Genomic DNA, 15,506 nt, shown 5'->3' on the forward strand with positions numbered 1-15,506 from the left:
AGTCTCACTCTGTCACCCAGGCTGGAATGCAGTGGCACCATCTCAGCTCACTGCAACCTCCACCTCCTGGATTCAAGTGATTCTCTGACCTTAGCCTCCTGAGTAGCTGGGACTGCAGGTGCACATCACCAGGCCTGGCTAATTTTTGTATTTTTAGTAGAGACAGAGTTTCACCATGTTGGCCAGGCAGGTCCCAAACTCCTGACCTCAATCTGCCTGCCTCAGCCTCCCAAAGTGCTGGGATTATATGCATAAGCCACCGCACCCGGCCAATATGGCCCATCTTTAGAGTGGTGGGGAGCTTAGAGACGAATTTTTTTTTTTTTTTTTTTTGAGACAGAGTCTTGCTCTGTCGCCCAGGCTGGAGTGCAGTGGCGCGATCTCGGCTCACTGCAACCTCCGCCCCTCCAGGTTTAAGCAATTCTCTGCCTCAGCCTTTGGAGTACATGGGATTACAGGCGTGTGCCACCACACCTGGCTAATTTTTTTTTTGTATTTTTAGTAGAGACAGGGTTTCACCATCTTTGCCAGGCTGGTCTTGAACTCCTTACCTCGTGATCCACCCGCCTCGGCCTCCCAAAGTGCTGGGATTACAGGCGTAAGACACTGTGCCAGGCCACAAAATCTTTACCATGGTCTACAAGACCCTAGATGATCTCGCACTTTACTTCTCAGACTTAATCTATTCCTACTCTTCCCCCTAACTTACTGTTTGAGTCTCACATACTAATTTCCCATTCTGTGAACAGTTTCTTCTCATCTCTGTGCCTTTGGACTTGCTGTTCCCTCTCTTGGAATGCTTTTCTCCCAGCTCATCACATGGCTTCCATCTTCACTTTATTCAGGCCATGCTCTGTTATCTCCTCCTCCAAGTCTTTCCTGACAACTCTATCTCCTATCATCCAGGGCCTCCACCCCTCTTCTTCCCTTAACCTGCTCTAATCTTCTCCCTAGCATTGCATGTCATATTAACATTTTTTGTTTCTAACTTCCACATTAGTTGTAAGCTAACTCCATGACAGCAGAGATGTTGACTGTCTTGTTCATAGCTGTATCTCTGCTACCTAGAACATATCTATTATAGTACATGATATGGGGTCAATATCTTTTTTGACCATGTAAAATAATGGTTGCATCACTGAATAAAACAAAAATGACCTATGAGTAAATGGAAGGTCTCTATGAACTTGAATTATACTTAAATCATTCTAAACACTTACAGATTAATCATGGCCCTTCTCACATAGAATTATTGTCAAGTACAACCCCTGCCACCACACCAAAAGGCTATTTTAATTTTTTTGAGATGGAGCCTTGCTCTGCTGCCTAGGCTGAAGTGCAGTGGCGCTATCTTGGCTCACTGCAACTTCCCCCCCCCGCCGCCAGATTCAACCAATTCTCCGGCCTCAGCCTCCCGAGTTGCTAGGATTGCAGACACCTGCTGCCACGCCCAGCTAATTTATTTATTTATTTATAATTTTTATTAGAGACAGGGCTTCACCATGTTGGCCAGGCTGGTCTCAAACTCCTGACCTCAAGTGATCCGCCCACCTTGGCCTCCCAAAGTGCTGAGATTACAGGCGTGAGCCACCGCACCTGGCCACAGCCAGTTTTGTTTCATTTATATTCCCACTTCATTTATACACATTCCTTCTTCCTCTGAATTATTTTGAAGTAAAAACTATACATCATATCATTTTTTAATTACCTTATATGTATCTGTAGAAGACAAAGAATTTTTTAAAATATATTCACAATGCCATTAAATACCAAAAAATTAATACATTCTGAAAATAGCCGCAAATCCAGAATTCACATTTTCTTGACTTTTTCATAAGTGATTTTTTTCTAGGTTATCTATTTCAATCAGATACCTGTTTGCTCATATTTACATTCCTAACTGAACAATGTCTGAACTTAAACTGACATAAAACACAGACGATCTTATGACCAAATGCTTAGTGCAAGAAAAAACTTCAAATTGCAAGAGGAGTCCCTCCAAATATAGAAAAGACCAGTATTTTAAGAGATATGTTAACTAAAATGTGGCAATGTAAGAAGCAGAGCAGGAAGAACCTTTAAGTCTGAAACTTGCAAGTCAATTTCATAGTCAGTTTCCCTGGTCCTTCCACAACAACCTCCGGCATACCTACAATGAAGGTAACAATAGTAGCTATTTCAGAGCAGGAAAAGGCTTAGAGCAGTGCTAGAAGAGGGTTGAGGCTATATAAAGTTTAGCTATTTGGATATTGTAACAAACCTACAACTTTTTTTTTTAAGTCAATAATAGAGTTCTTTAGGAAGAGTAGCAGCCTCCTGTCGGGGAGCACCTGCAGTTCCACTAAGTGACCACTGGTGTCCGCTAACCTTTGCCTCTACTTCTCTCAGTAATACACTGTCCAGCTGCTCCTTGATTTAACAATTTTATATACTTTCTTTTTTTTTTTTTTTCCTTTCCCTTTTCCTGAGACACAGTCCCGCTCTGTCCTCCACTCTGGACTACAGCAGGGCCATGATGGCTCACTGCCACCTCCACCACCCCCACCCCCGGGGCTCAAGCAATCCTCCTGCATCAGCCTTTGGAGTAGCTGGGACTACCCGCGGGGCCCACCACGCCCGGCTAATCTTTGTGTCTTTTGTTTTGTTTCTCCGTTAAGAGACCGGGTTTCGGGCCAGGCGCAGTGACTCACGACTGCAATTCCAGCACCCCGGGAGGCCGAGGCCGGCGGATCACCCGAGGTGAGGAGCTGGAGACCAGCCCGACCAACATGGAGAAACCGCATCTCTACCAAAAAAATAAAAAATAAAAAACTAACCGGGCATGGTGGCTGACGCCCGCAATCCCAGCCACTCAGGAGGCTGAGGCAGAAGAATCACCCAAACCTGGGAGGCGGAGGCCTAGGCGAGCCGAGACCGCGCCACTGCCCTCCAACCTGGGCAAAGGAGCGAGACTCAGCTTCAAGAAAAAAAAAAAGAGACCAGGTTCCACCATATTGCCCAGGCAGGTCTGGAACTCCTAGGCTCAAGCGATCTGCCGCACTCGGCCGTCCGAAGTCCTGGGATCAAAAGCGTGAGCCACCACTCCGGGCCGATCTATTCCTTTCTGATTAATAAATTGGGCCGGGCGCGGTGGCTCAAACCTGCAATCCCAGCACCCCGGGAGGCCGAGGCGGTTGGGTAACGTGAAGTCGGGAGTTTGAGACCATCCTGACCAATATGGAGAAACCTCATCTGGACCAAAAAAAAAAAAAAAATTAGCTGGGTATGGTGGTTCATGCCTGGAATCCCAGCCACTCGGGAGGCTGAGGCACGAGGACCACCCAAACCCGGGAGGGGGAGGCCGCGGGGAGCCGAGACCGCGCCACTGCACTCCAGCCTGGGCAACAAGAGCGAAACTCCCTCTCAAAAAAACAAGCAAAAAAGAGACCTGGTTTCACCATGTTGCCCAGGCCGGTCTGAACTCCTAGGCTCAAGTGATCTGCCACGCTCAGCCATCCCAAGTCCTGAGATCAAAAGCGTGAGCCACCAAGCCAGGCCGATCACGCCTGTAATCCCAGCACTTTGGGAGGCCGAGGTGGGTGGATCAGCTGAGTTCAGGAGTTCGAGACCAGCCTGGCCAACATGATGAAACCCCGTCTCTACCAAAAATACAAAAAAATCAGCCGAGTGTGTGGCGGGCGCCTGTAATCCCAGCTACTCAGAAGGCTGAGGCAGGAGAATCGCTTGAACCTTGCAGGTGGAGGTTGCAATGAGCCGGGATAGCGCAACTGCACTGCAGCCTGGGTGACAGAGACTCCGTATCGAAAAAAATAATAAAAATAATAAATTGGGCCGTGCGCCCTGGCTCATGCCTGCAATCGCAGCACCCCGGGAGGCCGAGGAGGGCGGGTAACCTGAGGTCGGGAGTTTGAGACCAGCCTGACAACAGGGAGAAACCCCCGTCTGTACCAAAAAATAAATAAATAAATAAATGAGCCGGGCATGGTAGCTCACGCGTGCAATCCCAGCCACTTGGAGGCTGAGGCAGAGGCCTGGTAAACCAAGACGACCTCGCCACCGCCGTCCAGCCTGGGCAACAAGAGCGAAACTCCGCCCCCCCTCCGCCAAAAAAAAAAAAGAGACCAGGTTTCACCATGTTGCCCAGGAGGGTCTGGAACTCCTAGGCTCAAGAGATCCGCCGTGCTCGCCCATCCAAAGTCCTAGGATCACAAACGTGAGCCATCACGCCAGGCTGGTCTATTCCTTTCTGATTAATAAATTGGGCCAGGCGCGGTGGCTCACGCCTGCAATCTCAGCATCCCTGGAGGCTGAGGCGGGCAGTTAACCTGAGGTCGGGAGTTTGAGACCAGCCTAACCAACATGGAGAAACCCCATCTGTACCAAAAAGAAAAAAAAAAAAAATAACGAGCTGGGCATTGTGGCTCACGCCTGCAATCCCAGCCACTCGGGAGGCTGAGGCTGGAGAACCACCCAAACCTGGAGGCAGAGGCCACGGGGAGCTGAGACCACGCCACTGCTCTCCAGCTGGGCTAGAAGAACGAAATTCCGCCTCAAAAAAGAAAAAAAATTAATAATAATAATAATAAATAGACCGGGTTTCACCATGTTGCCCAGGCCGGTCTGGAACTCTTAGGCTCATGGGATTCCCCGGGCTTGGCCGTTGAATGTCCTGGGATCACAAGCGTGAGCCACCATGCCAGGCCTATCTATTCCTTTCTGATAAGTAAATTGGGCCGGGCGCGGTGGCTCAGGCCTGTAATCCTGTAGCGGGATTTTTAAGGAATTAGAGAGACTGATGGAGTTTAGGAGGATATTATTTAAGTGCACTGGCCCAGTCGGCTTAACATTTAAAGCATTGAGTTCTGGAACCAAGGGCTATCTTTTAAGCATTTTGTGGGGCGGGGTTAGATCTGTGCAGGGGGAAGCATAATACAGAAGCGAGAAACAAAGATAATTAATTGAAACATGCATTATATTATTTTTTACTATTTAAGGAAAAATACGTTTTGTTGAGTTTGTTTAGTGACCTTGCAATTGCACAGTTAGGGAATTAGCCGGCCACGATGGCTCACGCCTGCAATCCCAGCCACTCGGGAGGCCGAGGCGGGCAGATAACCTGAGGTCGGGAGTTTGAGACCAGCCTGAGGAACATGGAGAAACTCCATCACCACCAAAAAAAAAAAAAAAATGACCCAGGCATGATGGCTCACGTGTGCAATCCCAGCCACTCAGGAGGCTGTGGCAGGAGAACCACCCAAACCTGGGAGGCGGAGGCCCGGCGAGCCGAGACTGCGCCACTGCACTCCACCCTGGGCAACAAGAGCGAATCTCCGTCTCAAAACAAACAAACAAAAAAAAACAAGCCGGGCGCGGTGGCTCACGCCTGTAATCCCACCACTTTGAGAGGCTCAGGCTGGCGGATCACGAGGTCAGGAGATCGAGACCATGCTGGCTAACACGGTGAAACCCCGACTCTACTAAAAAAAAAAAAAAAAAAAAATTAGGCGTAGTGGCGGGCGCCTGTAGTCCCAGCTTCTCGGGAGGCTGAGGCAGGAGAATGGCGTGAACCCAGGAGGCGGAGCTTGCAGTGATCTGAGATCGTGCCACTGCACTCCAGCCTGGGCAAGAGAGCAAGAAGCTGTCTCAAAAAAAAAAAAAAGAGAGAGACCAGGTTTCACCGCGTTGCCCAGGCCAGTCTGGAACTCGGGAGGCTGTGGCAGGAGAACCACCCAAACCCAGGAGGCAGACACCCGACAAGCCGAGACCTCACCACTGCACTCCAGCCTGGGCAACAAGAGCGAATCTCCACCTCAAAAAAAAAAAAAAAAGGGACCGGGCGTCACCATGTTGCCCAGGCGGATCTGGAACTCCTGGCTCAAGCGATCCGCCGCACTCGGCCGTCCAAATTCTTGGCATCACAAGCGTGAGCCACTACGCCAAGCCGCTCTATTCCTTTCTGATTAATAAATTGGGCCTGGAGCGGTGGCTCACACCTGCAATCCCAGCACCCCGGGAGACCAAGGCTGGCGGGTAACCTGAGGTCGGGAGTCTGAGACCAGCCTGACAAACATAGAGAAACCTCGTCTCTACCAAAAAAGAACAAAAAGAAAAAGTACAAAAAAACTACAAAATGAGCCGGGCATTGTGGCTCACGCGTGCAATCCCAGCCACTCCGGAGGCTGAGACTGGAGAACCACCCAAACCCAGAGGCGGAGGCCGCTGGGAGCTGAGACCGCGCCACTGCACTCCAAGTCGGGCAACAAGAGCGAAACTCCACCTCGAAAAAAAAAAGACCGGGTTCCACCATGTTGCCCAGGCCAGTCTGGAACACCTAGGCTCATGAGATCTGCGCGCCCTCGGCCGTCCGAAGTCCTGGGATCACAAGCGTGAGCCACCATGCCAGGCCGATCTATTCCTTTCTGATTAATAAAGTGGGCCAGGCGTGGTGGATCACCCCTGCAATCCCAGCACCCCGGTGGCTCACGCCTGCAACCCGGGAGGCCGAGGCAGGCAGATAACCTGAGGTCAGGAGTTTGAGACCAGCCTAACCAACAGGGAGAAACCCGTCTGTACCAAAAAATAAAAATTAAAAATATAAAAAAATAAAAAACAAATGAGCCGGGCATGGTGGCTCATGCCTGCAATCCCTGCCACTCCAGAGGCTGAGGGAAAACCTCCCAAAATTGGGAGGCGGAGGCCACAGCCAGCAAAAACCATGCCACTGCACTCCAGCCTGGGCAACAAGAGCGAAACTCCCAGTCTCAAAAAAAATTAAAAAGAGACCGGGTTTCACCATGTTGCCCAGGCTGGTCTGGAACTCCTAGGCTCAAGCAATCTTCTGTGCTCAAGCGATCCTCCGCGCTCAGCAGTCCAAAGTCCTGGGATCAAAAGTGTGAGCCACCATGCCAGACCCATCACTCCTGTAATCCCAGCACTTTGGGAGGCCAAGGCAGGTGGACCACCTGAGGTCAGGAGTTTGAGAACAGCCTGGCCAACATGGTGAAGCCTCATCTCTACTAAAAATACAAAAATTAGCCAGGTGTGGTGTACTGTACCTGTAGTCCCAGCTACTCAGGAGGCTGAGGCAGGGGAATCACTTGAACCCAGGAAGCAGAGGTTGCAGTGAGCTGGGATCCCCTGACTGCACTCCAGCCTGGGTAGCAGAGCTCTGTCTCAATAATAATAATAATAATAATAATAATAATAATAATAATAATTGTGATTGTATTTAGAAATTATTGAAATAAATTTTTTAGCTACATCAGATCAATTTGGGTTCCTTCTTAAAATGGCCATTTCATCTTTTGGTTCCTGTATTATTTTATTGTATTCCTTAAATTCCTTGGGTTGGGTTTCAACTTTCTCTCGAATCTCGATAATCCTCATTCCTATTCCTATTCTGAATTCTGTGTCTGTCATTTCAGCCATTTCAGCTTGGTTAAGAATATTGCTGGGGAACTAGTGCAGTCATTTGGAGGTAGGAAGACACTCTGGCTTTTTGAATTACCATAGTTTTTACGCTGATTCTTTCCCTTATGTGTGGGGCTGATGTTCCTTTAATCTTTGAAGTTATTTCCTTTGGATGGGTTTTTTTGCTTGTATATGTGATGCCCTTTGGGGTTTGATTGTGATGTAAGGTGGGTTCATTTAACTGATTTTGTTTCTGGATCATTTTAGGGGAGCTAAGGCTTAGCTCAGCACTCCTGGGCTAACTGCTCTAACTCTGGGGGACTGGTTTTGGGCTCCCAGCTTTCTTCTCTGGCCCCTTGATTTAGGAATTTGCCGGACTAGAGGGGCCAAGGTGTTCCTGGTCCACTGACCTCCAACACTCCAATGGGGGGTGTCAGCCAAAGTGTTTCATTGGGGCAATGGCAGTGGGATTTGTGCTCACTCATGCATGCCAGCAGCTGCAGCAGCACAATGGGGTGCATGCACATTGGCTGGGGAGGGGCACTGGTGAGAGCAGGGCAGCAGCATTCCTGCACATGCTCTCACACTGGCAGCAGCATGGCAGGGACAGGGAACTTGTGGGGGCAGGGTTGCTGGTGTCCACGTGTGCATTCATACCAGCAACAGCAGTGGCATGATGCGGGCAGGATTGCCAGTGTCCGTGCATGCGTTTGCACTGGTGATTGCAGTGGTGTGGAAGGGGCAGGGTTGTCAGTGTCTGTGCACATGTTCATACTGGCACTGGTGACATGGCAGAGTGACCACACATCAGCAGGGGTGGAGAGCAGCAGGGTGCACTCATGCCAGTAGCAGTGGCATGGTGTAATACCTGCACACACATGCACCAGCATGGTAGGCAAGATCTGCCCATGCGAGTGTGCTGACAAAGCAGTGGGGGAAGAGGCCGTGGGTACACTGGTGTGCATCAGCAGAGGTCAGTCTGCTGGAGCTTCCAAAAGGTTAGGTGCAGTCCACCAGCAAGGGAGCTGTGATGAGGGTCCCTGGGAAGCACCCTGATTGGGCATCCAAGGCTGTGCTGCAAGCAGGCATGGCCAGGCTGGGACCTCAGGAGAGGCCAGCAGACAAGGGGGCACTCAGATCAGACTGAGCAAGACCAAGGGCAAGACCATCCTGCTCTGTCCAGGTCCAACAGTCCTGCTAAGGCTAAAATCTCCCAGAGGAGCATGGCGAACCTTGGGGGATGGATGTCACTGGCCATGCTCCACTGTAGCCATTCCCATGCCAAAACCCTCTGGGCTCTGCACAGGCTGGAGTCCTGCCCCTACTACCTCTCTAGGCAGCTCTTCCTGTCAGCTCAGTTGTCTGTGGGGGTTGTGGGGTCTCCTGCAGCTAGGATTCTGGAGGTTCATGGTGAGAGTAGGCCATTCCTCACCTGTTCAGTTTACTCCTTCCCCAGGAGATGCTAGGAGCAAGCAACAAGTCCTGGTGCTCAGAAACCCCATGTAGGGTTCCCAGCATACTCCCCCTTCAGTCCAGCATCTGTGTCCTCCCTCTGTCCACTCTCAACACTTTTGTTCTGAAGAGCTGCTCAGAGTGTGCCAGTCTCTCTCAATATCCCAGTATCTTTGTGGGAGAATATTCCTCCTGGCTGCATCTACTGAGCCATCTTGGCTCCTCCTCAAGAATTTCATAATACAATCAAAAGCATTAGCAGCAGAATAGGCCAAGCTAAAGAAAGAATTACAGAGCATGATATGGTTTGGATCTGTGTCCTTGAATCTCATGTTGAATCGTAATCCCTAATGTTGGAGGTGGGTCCTGATGGGAAGGTGATTTGATCATGGGAGCACTTTCTCATGAATGGTTTAGCACCATCTATCTTGGTACTGTGCTGTCAATAGTAAGTGAATTCTCATAAACTCTGGTTAAAAGTGTATAGCACTGCTCCCCTCACTGTCTCTTGCTCCTACTCTGGCCACGTGAAGTACATGCTCTCCCTCTGCCTTCCGCCATGAATGGAAGCTTCCTGAGGCCTTCCCAGAAGCCAAGCAGATGCCAGCATCATGCTTCCTGTACAGCCTGTGGAACTGTGAGCCAATTAAATCTCTTTTCTTCATAAATTACCCAGTCTCAGATATTTCTTTATAGCAATGAATGAATGGACTAATACAGAAAATTGATACTTAGAAGTGGAACATTGCTACAAAGATACCTGAAAATGTGGAAGCAGCTCTGGAACTGGGTAATGGGCAGAGGTTAGGAGAGTGTGGAGGGCACAGAAGAAGAGAGGAAGATGAGGGAAAGTTTGGAACTTCCTAGAGACTGGTTGAATGGTTGTGACCAAAATGCTCATAATGATATGGACAGTGAAGTCCAGTCTGATGAGGTCTCAGATGGAAATGAGGAAGTTAATGGGAAATGGAGCAAAGGTCACACTTGTGACACCATAGCAAAGAACATGACTGCATTGTGTCCATACCCCAAGGATTCATGGAAGGACAAACAAGAGTGATGACCTAGGGTATCTGTCGGAAGAAATTTTTAAGCAGCAAAGTGTTCAAGAAGTGGCATGGCTGGGTTTTTTTGTTTGTTTTTTGTTTTGTTTTGTTTTGTTTTGGGGGGGGTTGAGACAGAGTCTCACTCTGTCACCCAGGCTGGAATGCAGTGGCACCATCTCAGCTCACTGCAACCTCCACCTCCTGGATTCAAGTGATTCTCTGACCTTAGCCTCCTGAGTAGCTGGGACTGCAGGTGCACATCACCAGGCCTGGCTAATTTTTGTATTTTTAGTAGTGACGAGTTTTCGCTATGTTGGTCAGGCTGGCCTTGAACTCCTGGCCTCAAGTGATCTGCCCACCTTGGCCTCCCAAAGTGCTGGGATTACAGGCATGAGCCACTGTGCCCGGTCAGCAGGGCTGCTTTTTAACAGCCTATGACCAGATTTGACAGTAAGAGAATGACTTAAAGGTGGAATTTATAATTAAAAAGAAATAAACCATTAAAATTTGGAAAATTTCCAACCTTGCTATGTGGTAGGAAAGGAAAGAGCATTTTCAGACAAGGAATTGAAGGGGGCAGTGGAGCAATCTCTTGCTAGAGACATAGGCAGAGACAAAAGGGAGCCAGGTGCTAATAGTCAAGACAATGGAGGAAAGCCCTAGAGGCATTTTAGAAATCTTCAAGGACACCTCTCTCATCACAGGCCCAGAGGTCTAGGGGGACAGTATGTTTTTGGGTGCCAGGCCCCAGGTGCCACAGCTTTGTGGCACCTTGGAATGCTGCTCCCATATCCAAGCCATTCTGGCTCTAGCCATAGCCCAAATAGCCTCAAGTACAGCTTGGGCTGCTGCTCCAAAGGGTGAAAGTCATAAGCCTTGGCAGTTTCCACATGTGTTAAGTCTGCAAAATGCAAGTGTGGGGGAGGCTTGGAAGCTTCCACCTAGGTGTCAGAGGATGTGCCAGGAATCCAGGGTGCCCAGGCAGAAGGCTGCTGCAGGGCAGAACCCCCAAAGAGAGACTCTACTCAGGCAATCCTGAGTGGATAGTGCAGTTGAGGGCCCCACAAAAAAAAGCCTATATTAGGGCAATGGCTAATGGAGCTGTGGGAACAGGGATGCCACCTTCCAGACCCAAGAACAGTAGAGCCACCAGCAGTGTGCACCCTCAGCCTGGAAAAGCCAAAGCCATTGAACTCCAACCTGTGAGAGTAGCCAGGTGGGCTGCACCCAGCAAAGCCATGGGGGTGGGAATGCCCAAGGCCTTGGGGCGACCACCTCTTGCACCATGGTGCCCAGGATACAGTACATGGACCCAAATATTATTTTGGAGCTTAAAGGTTTAATGCCTTCGCCAATAGGTTTCAGTCTTGCATGGCCAATTTCAGTCTTGCAATAACCCTTTCTTTTGGCCAATTTCTCACTTTTGAAATAAGAACGCTACCCAGTATATGTCTTACCATTCTATCTTAAAAGCAAACAACTTGTTTTTAGTTGTACAGGCTTACAGGTGTAAAAACTTGGCCTTGAGTCTCAAATCAGACTTTAGACTTTGGACTTATGAGTTGATGATTGGAACAAGTTAAGCCTTTGGGGACTATTAGGAAAGGGTGATTATATTTTGCAATGTGAGAAGTACATATGATTTGGACGGTCTGAGGTGAAATGATAAAGTTTGGATATTCATTCCCTCCAAATATCATGTTGAAATTTGTACCCAATGTGGAGGTGGGACCTAATAGGAGGTATTTGTGTCATGAGGACAAACCCCTCATGAATGGTTGATGCCATCCTCTCTGTAATGAGTGAATTCTCACTCTTAATTCCTATGAGAACTGAATGTTTAAAAGAGCCTGGAACTCCCCTCCTTGCTCTCTTGCTTCTGCGGTCTCATCATGTGATTCTGCACACACGGCACCCCTTCACCTTCCACCAGGGGTGAAAGCCCCCCAGGAGACTCACCAGATGCAGATGCAGGGGAGTTGCTTCTCAGGCAAGCTGCACAAATGTAAGCTAAATAAACCTCTTTTCTTTATCAATTACCCAGCCTCAGGTATTCCTTTAGAGCAAACCAAAAACAGACTCAGATAGAAAATACATAAAAAGAAATCAAGAACAAATGTGAGAAATTTCATTCCAATAGCATGTTGTCAACACTAGATTACAGAGTGCTCTATGTGTTAACCATTTCCATTCTCTGAAAGTAATGAGCACATGATGCACCTCTGAAAAAAATTGTTTAGATTTACCTTTTTTTTTTTTTTTTTTGAGATGAATCTCACTCAGTTGTCCAGGCTGGACTGCAGTGGTGCAATCTCAGCTCACTGCAGCCTCCACTTCCTGGGTTCAAGCAATTCTCCTTCCTCACCCTCCAGAGTAGCTGGGACCACAGGTATGCACCACCACACCCAGCTACTTTTTGTATTTTTAGTAGAGACAGTTTCACCATGTTGGCCAGGCTGGTCTCGAACTCCTTGCCTCAAGCGATCCACCCACCTCAGCCCTCCAAAGTGCTGTGATTACTGGCATGAGCCACCGTGCCTGGCCTAGATTTACCTTTTAAATGTGCTTATGTAAATACCTCATAATAACCTCTTTGGAACAATAATAAGAAATATCATTCAAGAGCATGTTGTCAACACTAAATTTCAGAATTCTCTGAAATAATAATAAATAATTCCACTCTCTGAAACAAAAAAAAACATATGGTGCATCTCTAAAGAAACTTGTTTCGATTTACCTTAAATATTTTATGTAAACACTTTATGATAAGCCATAGGAACAAATGTAAGAATTATCATCAATAGCATGTTAATCAACAGTAGATCACAGAGTTCTTTAAGTGCTAAACATTCTCATTCTCTGAAAGAAAACAGCACATGATGTACTTTGCCAAAGCTTGCTTAGATTTACCTTTTTTTGTTTTGTTTTTGTTTTTTGTTTGTTTTTTGAGACATAGTCTCGCTCTGTCACCCAGGCTTGAGTGCAGTGGTGCAATCGTGGCTCACTGCAGCCTCAACCTCCTGGGCTCAGGTGATCCTCTCACCTCAGCCTCCTGAATAGCTGGAATTACAGGCACATGCCACCATGCCTGGATAATTTTTTTGCATTTTTTGTAGAGGTGGGATTTTGCCATGTTGTCCATGTTTGAACTCCTGGGCTCAAGCGGTCCACCCACCTTGGCCTCCCAATGTGCTGGGATTACAGGCATGAGCCACCATGCCCAGCCAGACTTACCTTTTAAACACGCCTTGTAATACCTCATAATAAATCCTTAGGAACAAATGTAAAAAAGAAAATCATTCATTAGCATGTTGTCAAAAAGAGACTTTTAAATTTTATATGTTATAAACAATTCCATTCTCTGAAACAAAACACCACATGACACATCTCTGAAGAAGCTTGCTTATATTTATATTTTAAGTATTTATATGTAAACACCTCATAATAACTCCTTTGGAACAAATAAGAAATATTATTTAACAGCATGTTATCAAAATTAAATTTCAGGCCAGGCGCGGTGGCTCGGGCCTGTAATCCCAGTACTTTGGGAGACCGAGGAAGGTGGATCACTTGATCCCAGGAGTTCAAGACTAGCCTGGGCAATGTAGCAAGACCTCAACTCTACTAAAAATAAAAAATAAAATATAAAAACATTAGCCCAATGTGGTGGTACATGTCTATGATCCCAGCTACATGGGAGGCTGAGCTGGGAGCCTGGGAGGCAGGCGCTACAGTAAGCCAAGATAGTGCCACTGTAATTCAGTCTGGGTGACAGAGTAAGACTTTGCCAAAAAAAAAAAAAAAACAAAAAAAAAAACCACTAAATTTCATATGTCTCTTTGTGATAAATAGTTCATTTCCTGAAAGAAACCAGCCCATGGTGCCTTTCTGCCATATACCTTTTAAATGTGTATATGTTAACACCTCATTATAAGCCCTCAGGAAAAGTATTTCAGTGTAAGAAATATCTTTCAATAGAATGTTGCCAACACTACATTACAGAGTTCTCTATGTAATAAATACTTCCATATTCTGAAAAAAAAATAGCATGTAACACATCCCTAAATAAGTTTACTTAGATTTACCTTTTAAACATGTATATGTAAATTTGTAATAACTCATTTGGAACAAAGATAAGAAATATCATTCAATAGCATGTTATTAACACTATATTTAAGAGTTCTTTGGCTGGGCGCAGTGGCTGTAATCCCAGCACTTTGGGAGGCTGAAGTAAGCAGATCACTTGAGGTCAGGAGTTCGAGACCAGCTTGGCCTACATGGTGAAGCCCCATCTCTATTAAAAATACAAAAATTAGCCGGGCATGGTGGTGTGTGCCTGTAATCCCAGCTACTCAGGAGGCTGAGGCAGGAGAATCGCTTGAATCCGGGGGTCAGAAGTTGCAGTGAGCTGAGATCGCGCCATTGCACTCCAGCCTGGGTGACAGAATGAGACACCGTCTCAGAAAAAAAAAAGAGTTTTTTATATGTTAACCAATTTAATTCTCTGAACAAAAGCAGCATAATGCATTTTTGGAGAAACTCATTTATATTTACCTTTAAACAAGTATATGTAAATACCTCCCAGTAACTTCTGTGGAGCAAAGATCACAAACACCATAAAATAGCATGTTGTCAACACTAGATTCCAAGTTCTCTGTGTAATAAATACTTCTCTTGGGGAAAAAGCAAATTATGCATCTTTGAAGAAGCTTCCTTAGATTTAGCTCTTAAATGCACATATGTAAACACCTCATAATAACATTTGCAGAATGATGATAATATCATTCAAGAACATGTTGTTGAGACTACATTTCAGAGTTGTCCATGTAATACCAAATCTGTTCTCTAAAACAAAACAGGGCACAATACATCTCTGATGAAGTTTGCTTAGCTTACCGTTTAAACATGTATACATAAACACCACTTAATAAGCCTGTAGCAACTCAAATGAGAAATATTATTCAATAACATGTTTCAACACTAGACTACATAGTCTTTATGTGTTAAGCAATTCCATTCTCTGATAGAAAACACCATAGGGTGCATCTCTTAAGCAGCTTGGTTAAATTTACATTTTAAATGAGTATATGTAAATACCTTACAATAATCTCTTATTATAGAAACAAAGGTGTGATATGTCACTCAATAGCATGTTGTTAACACTAGATTACAGAGTTTTTAGCAATTAAGCACTTTCATTCTCTGAAAGAAAACTGCAAATGAGCAACTCTGAAGAAGGCTGCTTAGATTTGCCTCTCAAACAAGCGTTTGTAATCATTCCATTATAAGATTTAAGGAACAAATACTAGAAATATCATTCAATAGCATGTTCCCAACACTAGGTTACAGAGTTCTGTATTTGTTAAACAGTTCCAATTTCTGAAAGAAAACAGCACAAAATGCCTCTCTAAAGAAGCTTGTGAAGATTTACCTCTTAACCGTGTTTATGTAAACCCATCATCATAAGCCATTGTGAACAAAGGTAAGAACTATCTTTCAATAGCATTTTCTCCACACTAGATTACAGAATTCTGTATTTGTTAAACAGTTCCAATTTCTGAAAGAATATACCACATAATCCATCTCTTTTTTTTTTTT

General features: G+C 46.3%; 1 long non-coding RNA gene across 1 annotated transcript; it reads left to right on the top strand.

Moving 5' to 3' along the window:
- The first annotated feature begins 2,427 nt into the window (after positions 1–2,427).
- LOC129527257 (uncharacterized) lies at positions 2,428–9,500 on the top strand. Its single transcript, XR_008672226.2, has 3 exons — positions 2,428–2,739; positions 7,425–7,477; positions 9,396–9,500. It is a non-coding gene; the product is annotated as an uncharacterized lncRNA (long non-coding RNA).
- Positions 9,501–15,506: the final 6,006 nt, after the last annotated feature.

The sequence above is a fragment of the Gorilla gorilla genome, chromosome 16, assembly GCF_029281585.2.
Source record: "Gorilla gorilla gorilla isolate KB3781 chromosome 16, NHGRI_mGorGor1-v2.1_pri, whole genome shotgun sequence".
Taxonomy (NCBI): Eukaryota; Metazoa; Chordata; class Mammalia; order Primates; family Hominidae; genus Gorilla; species Gorilla gorilla.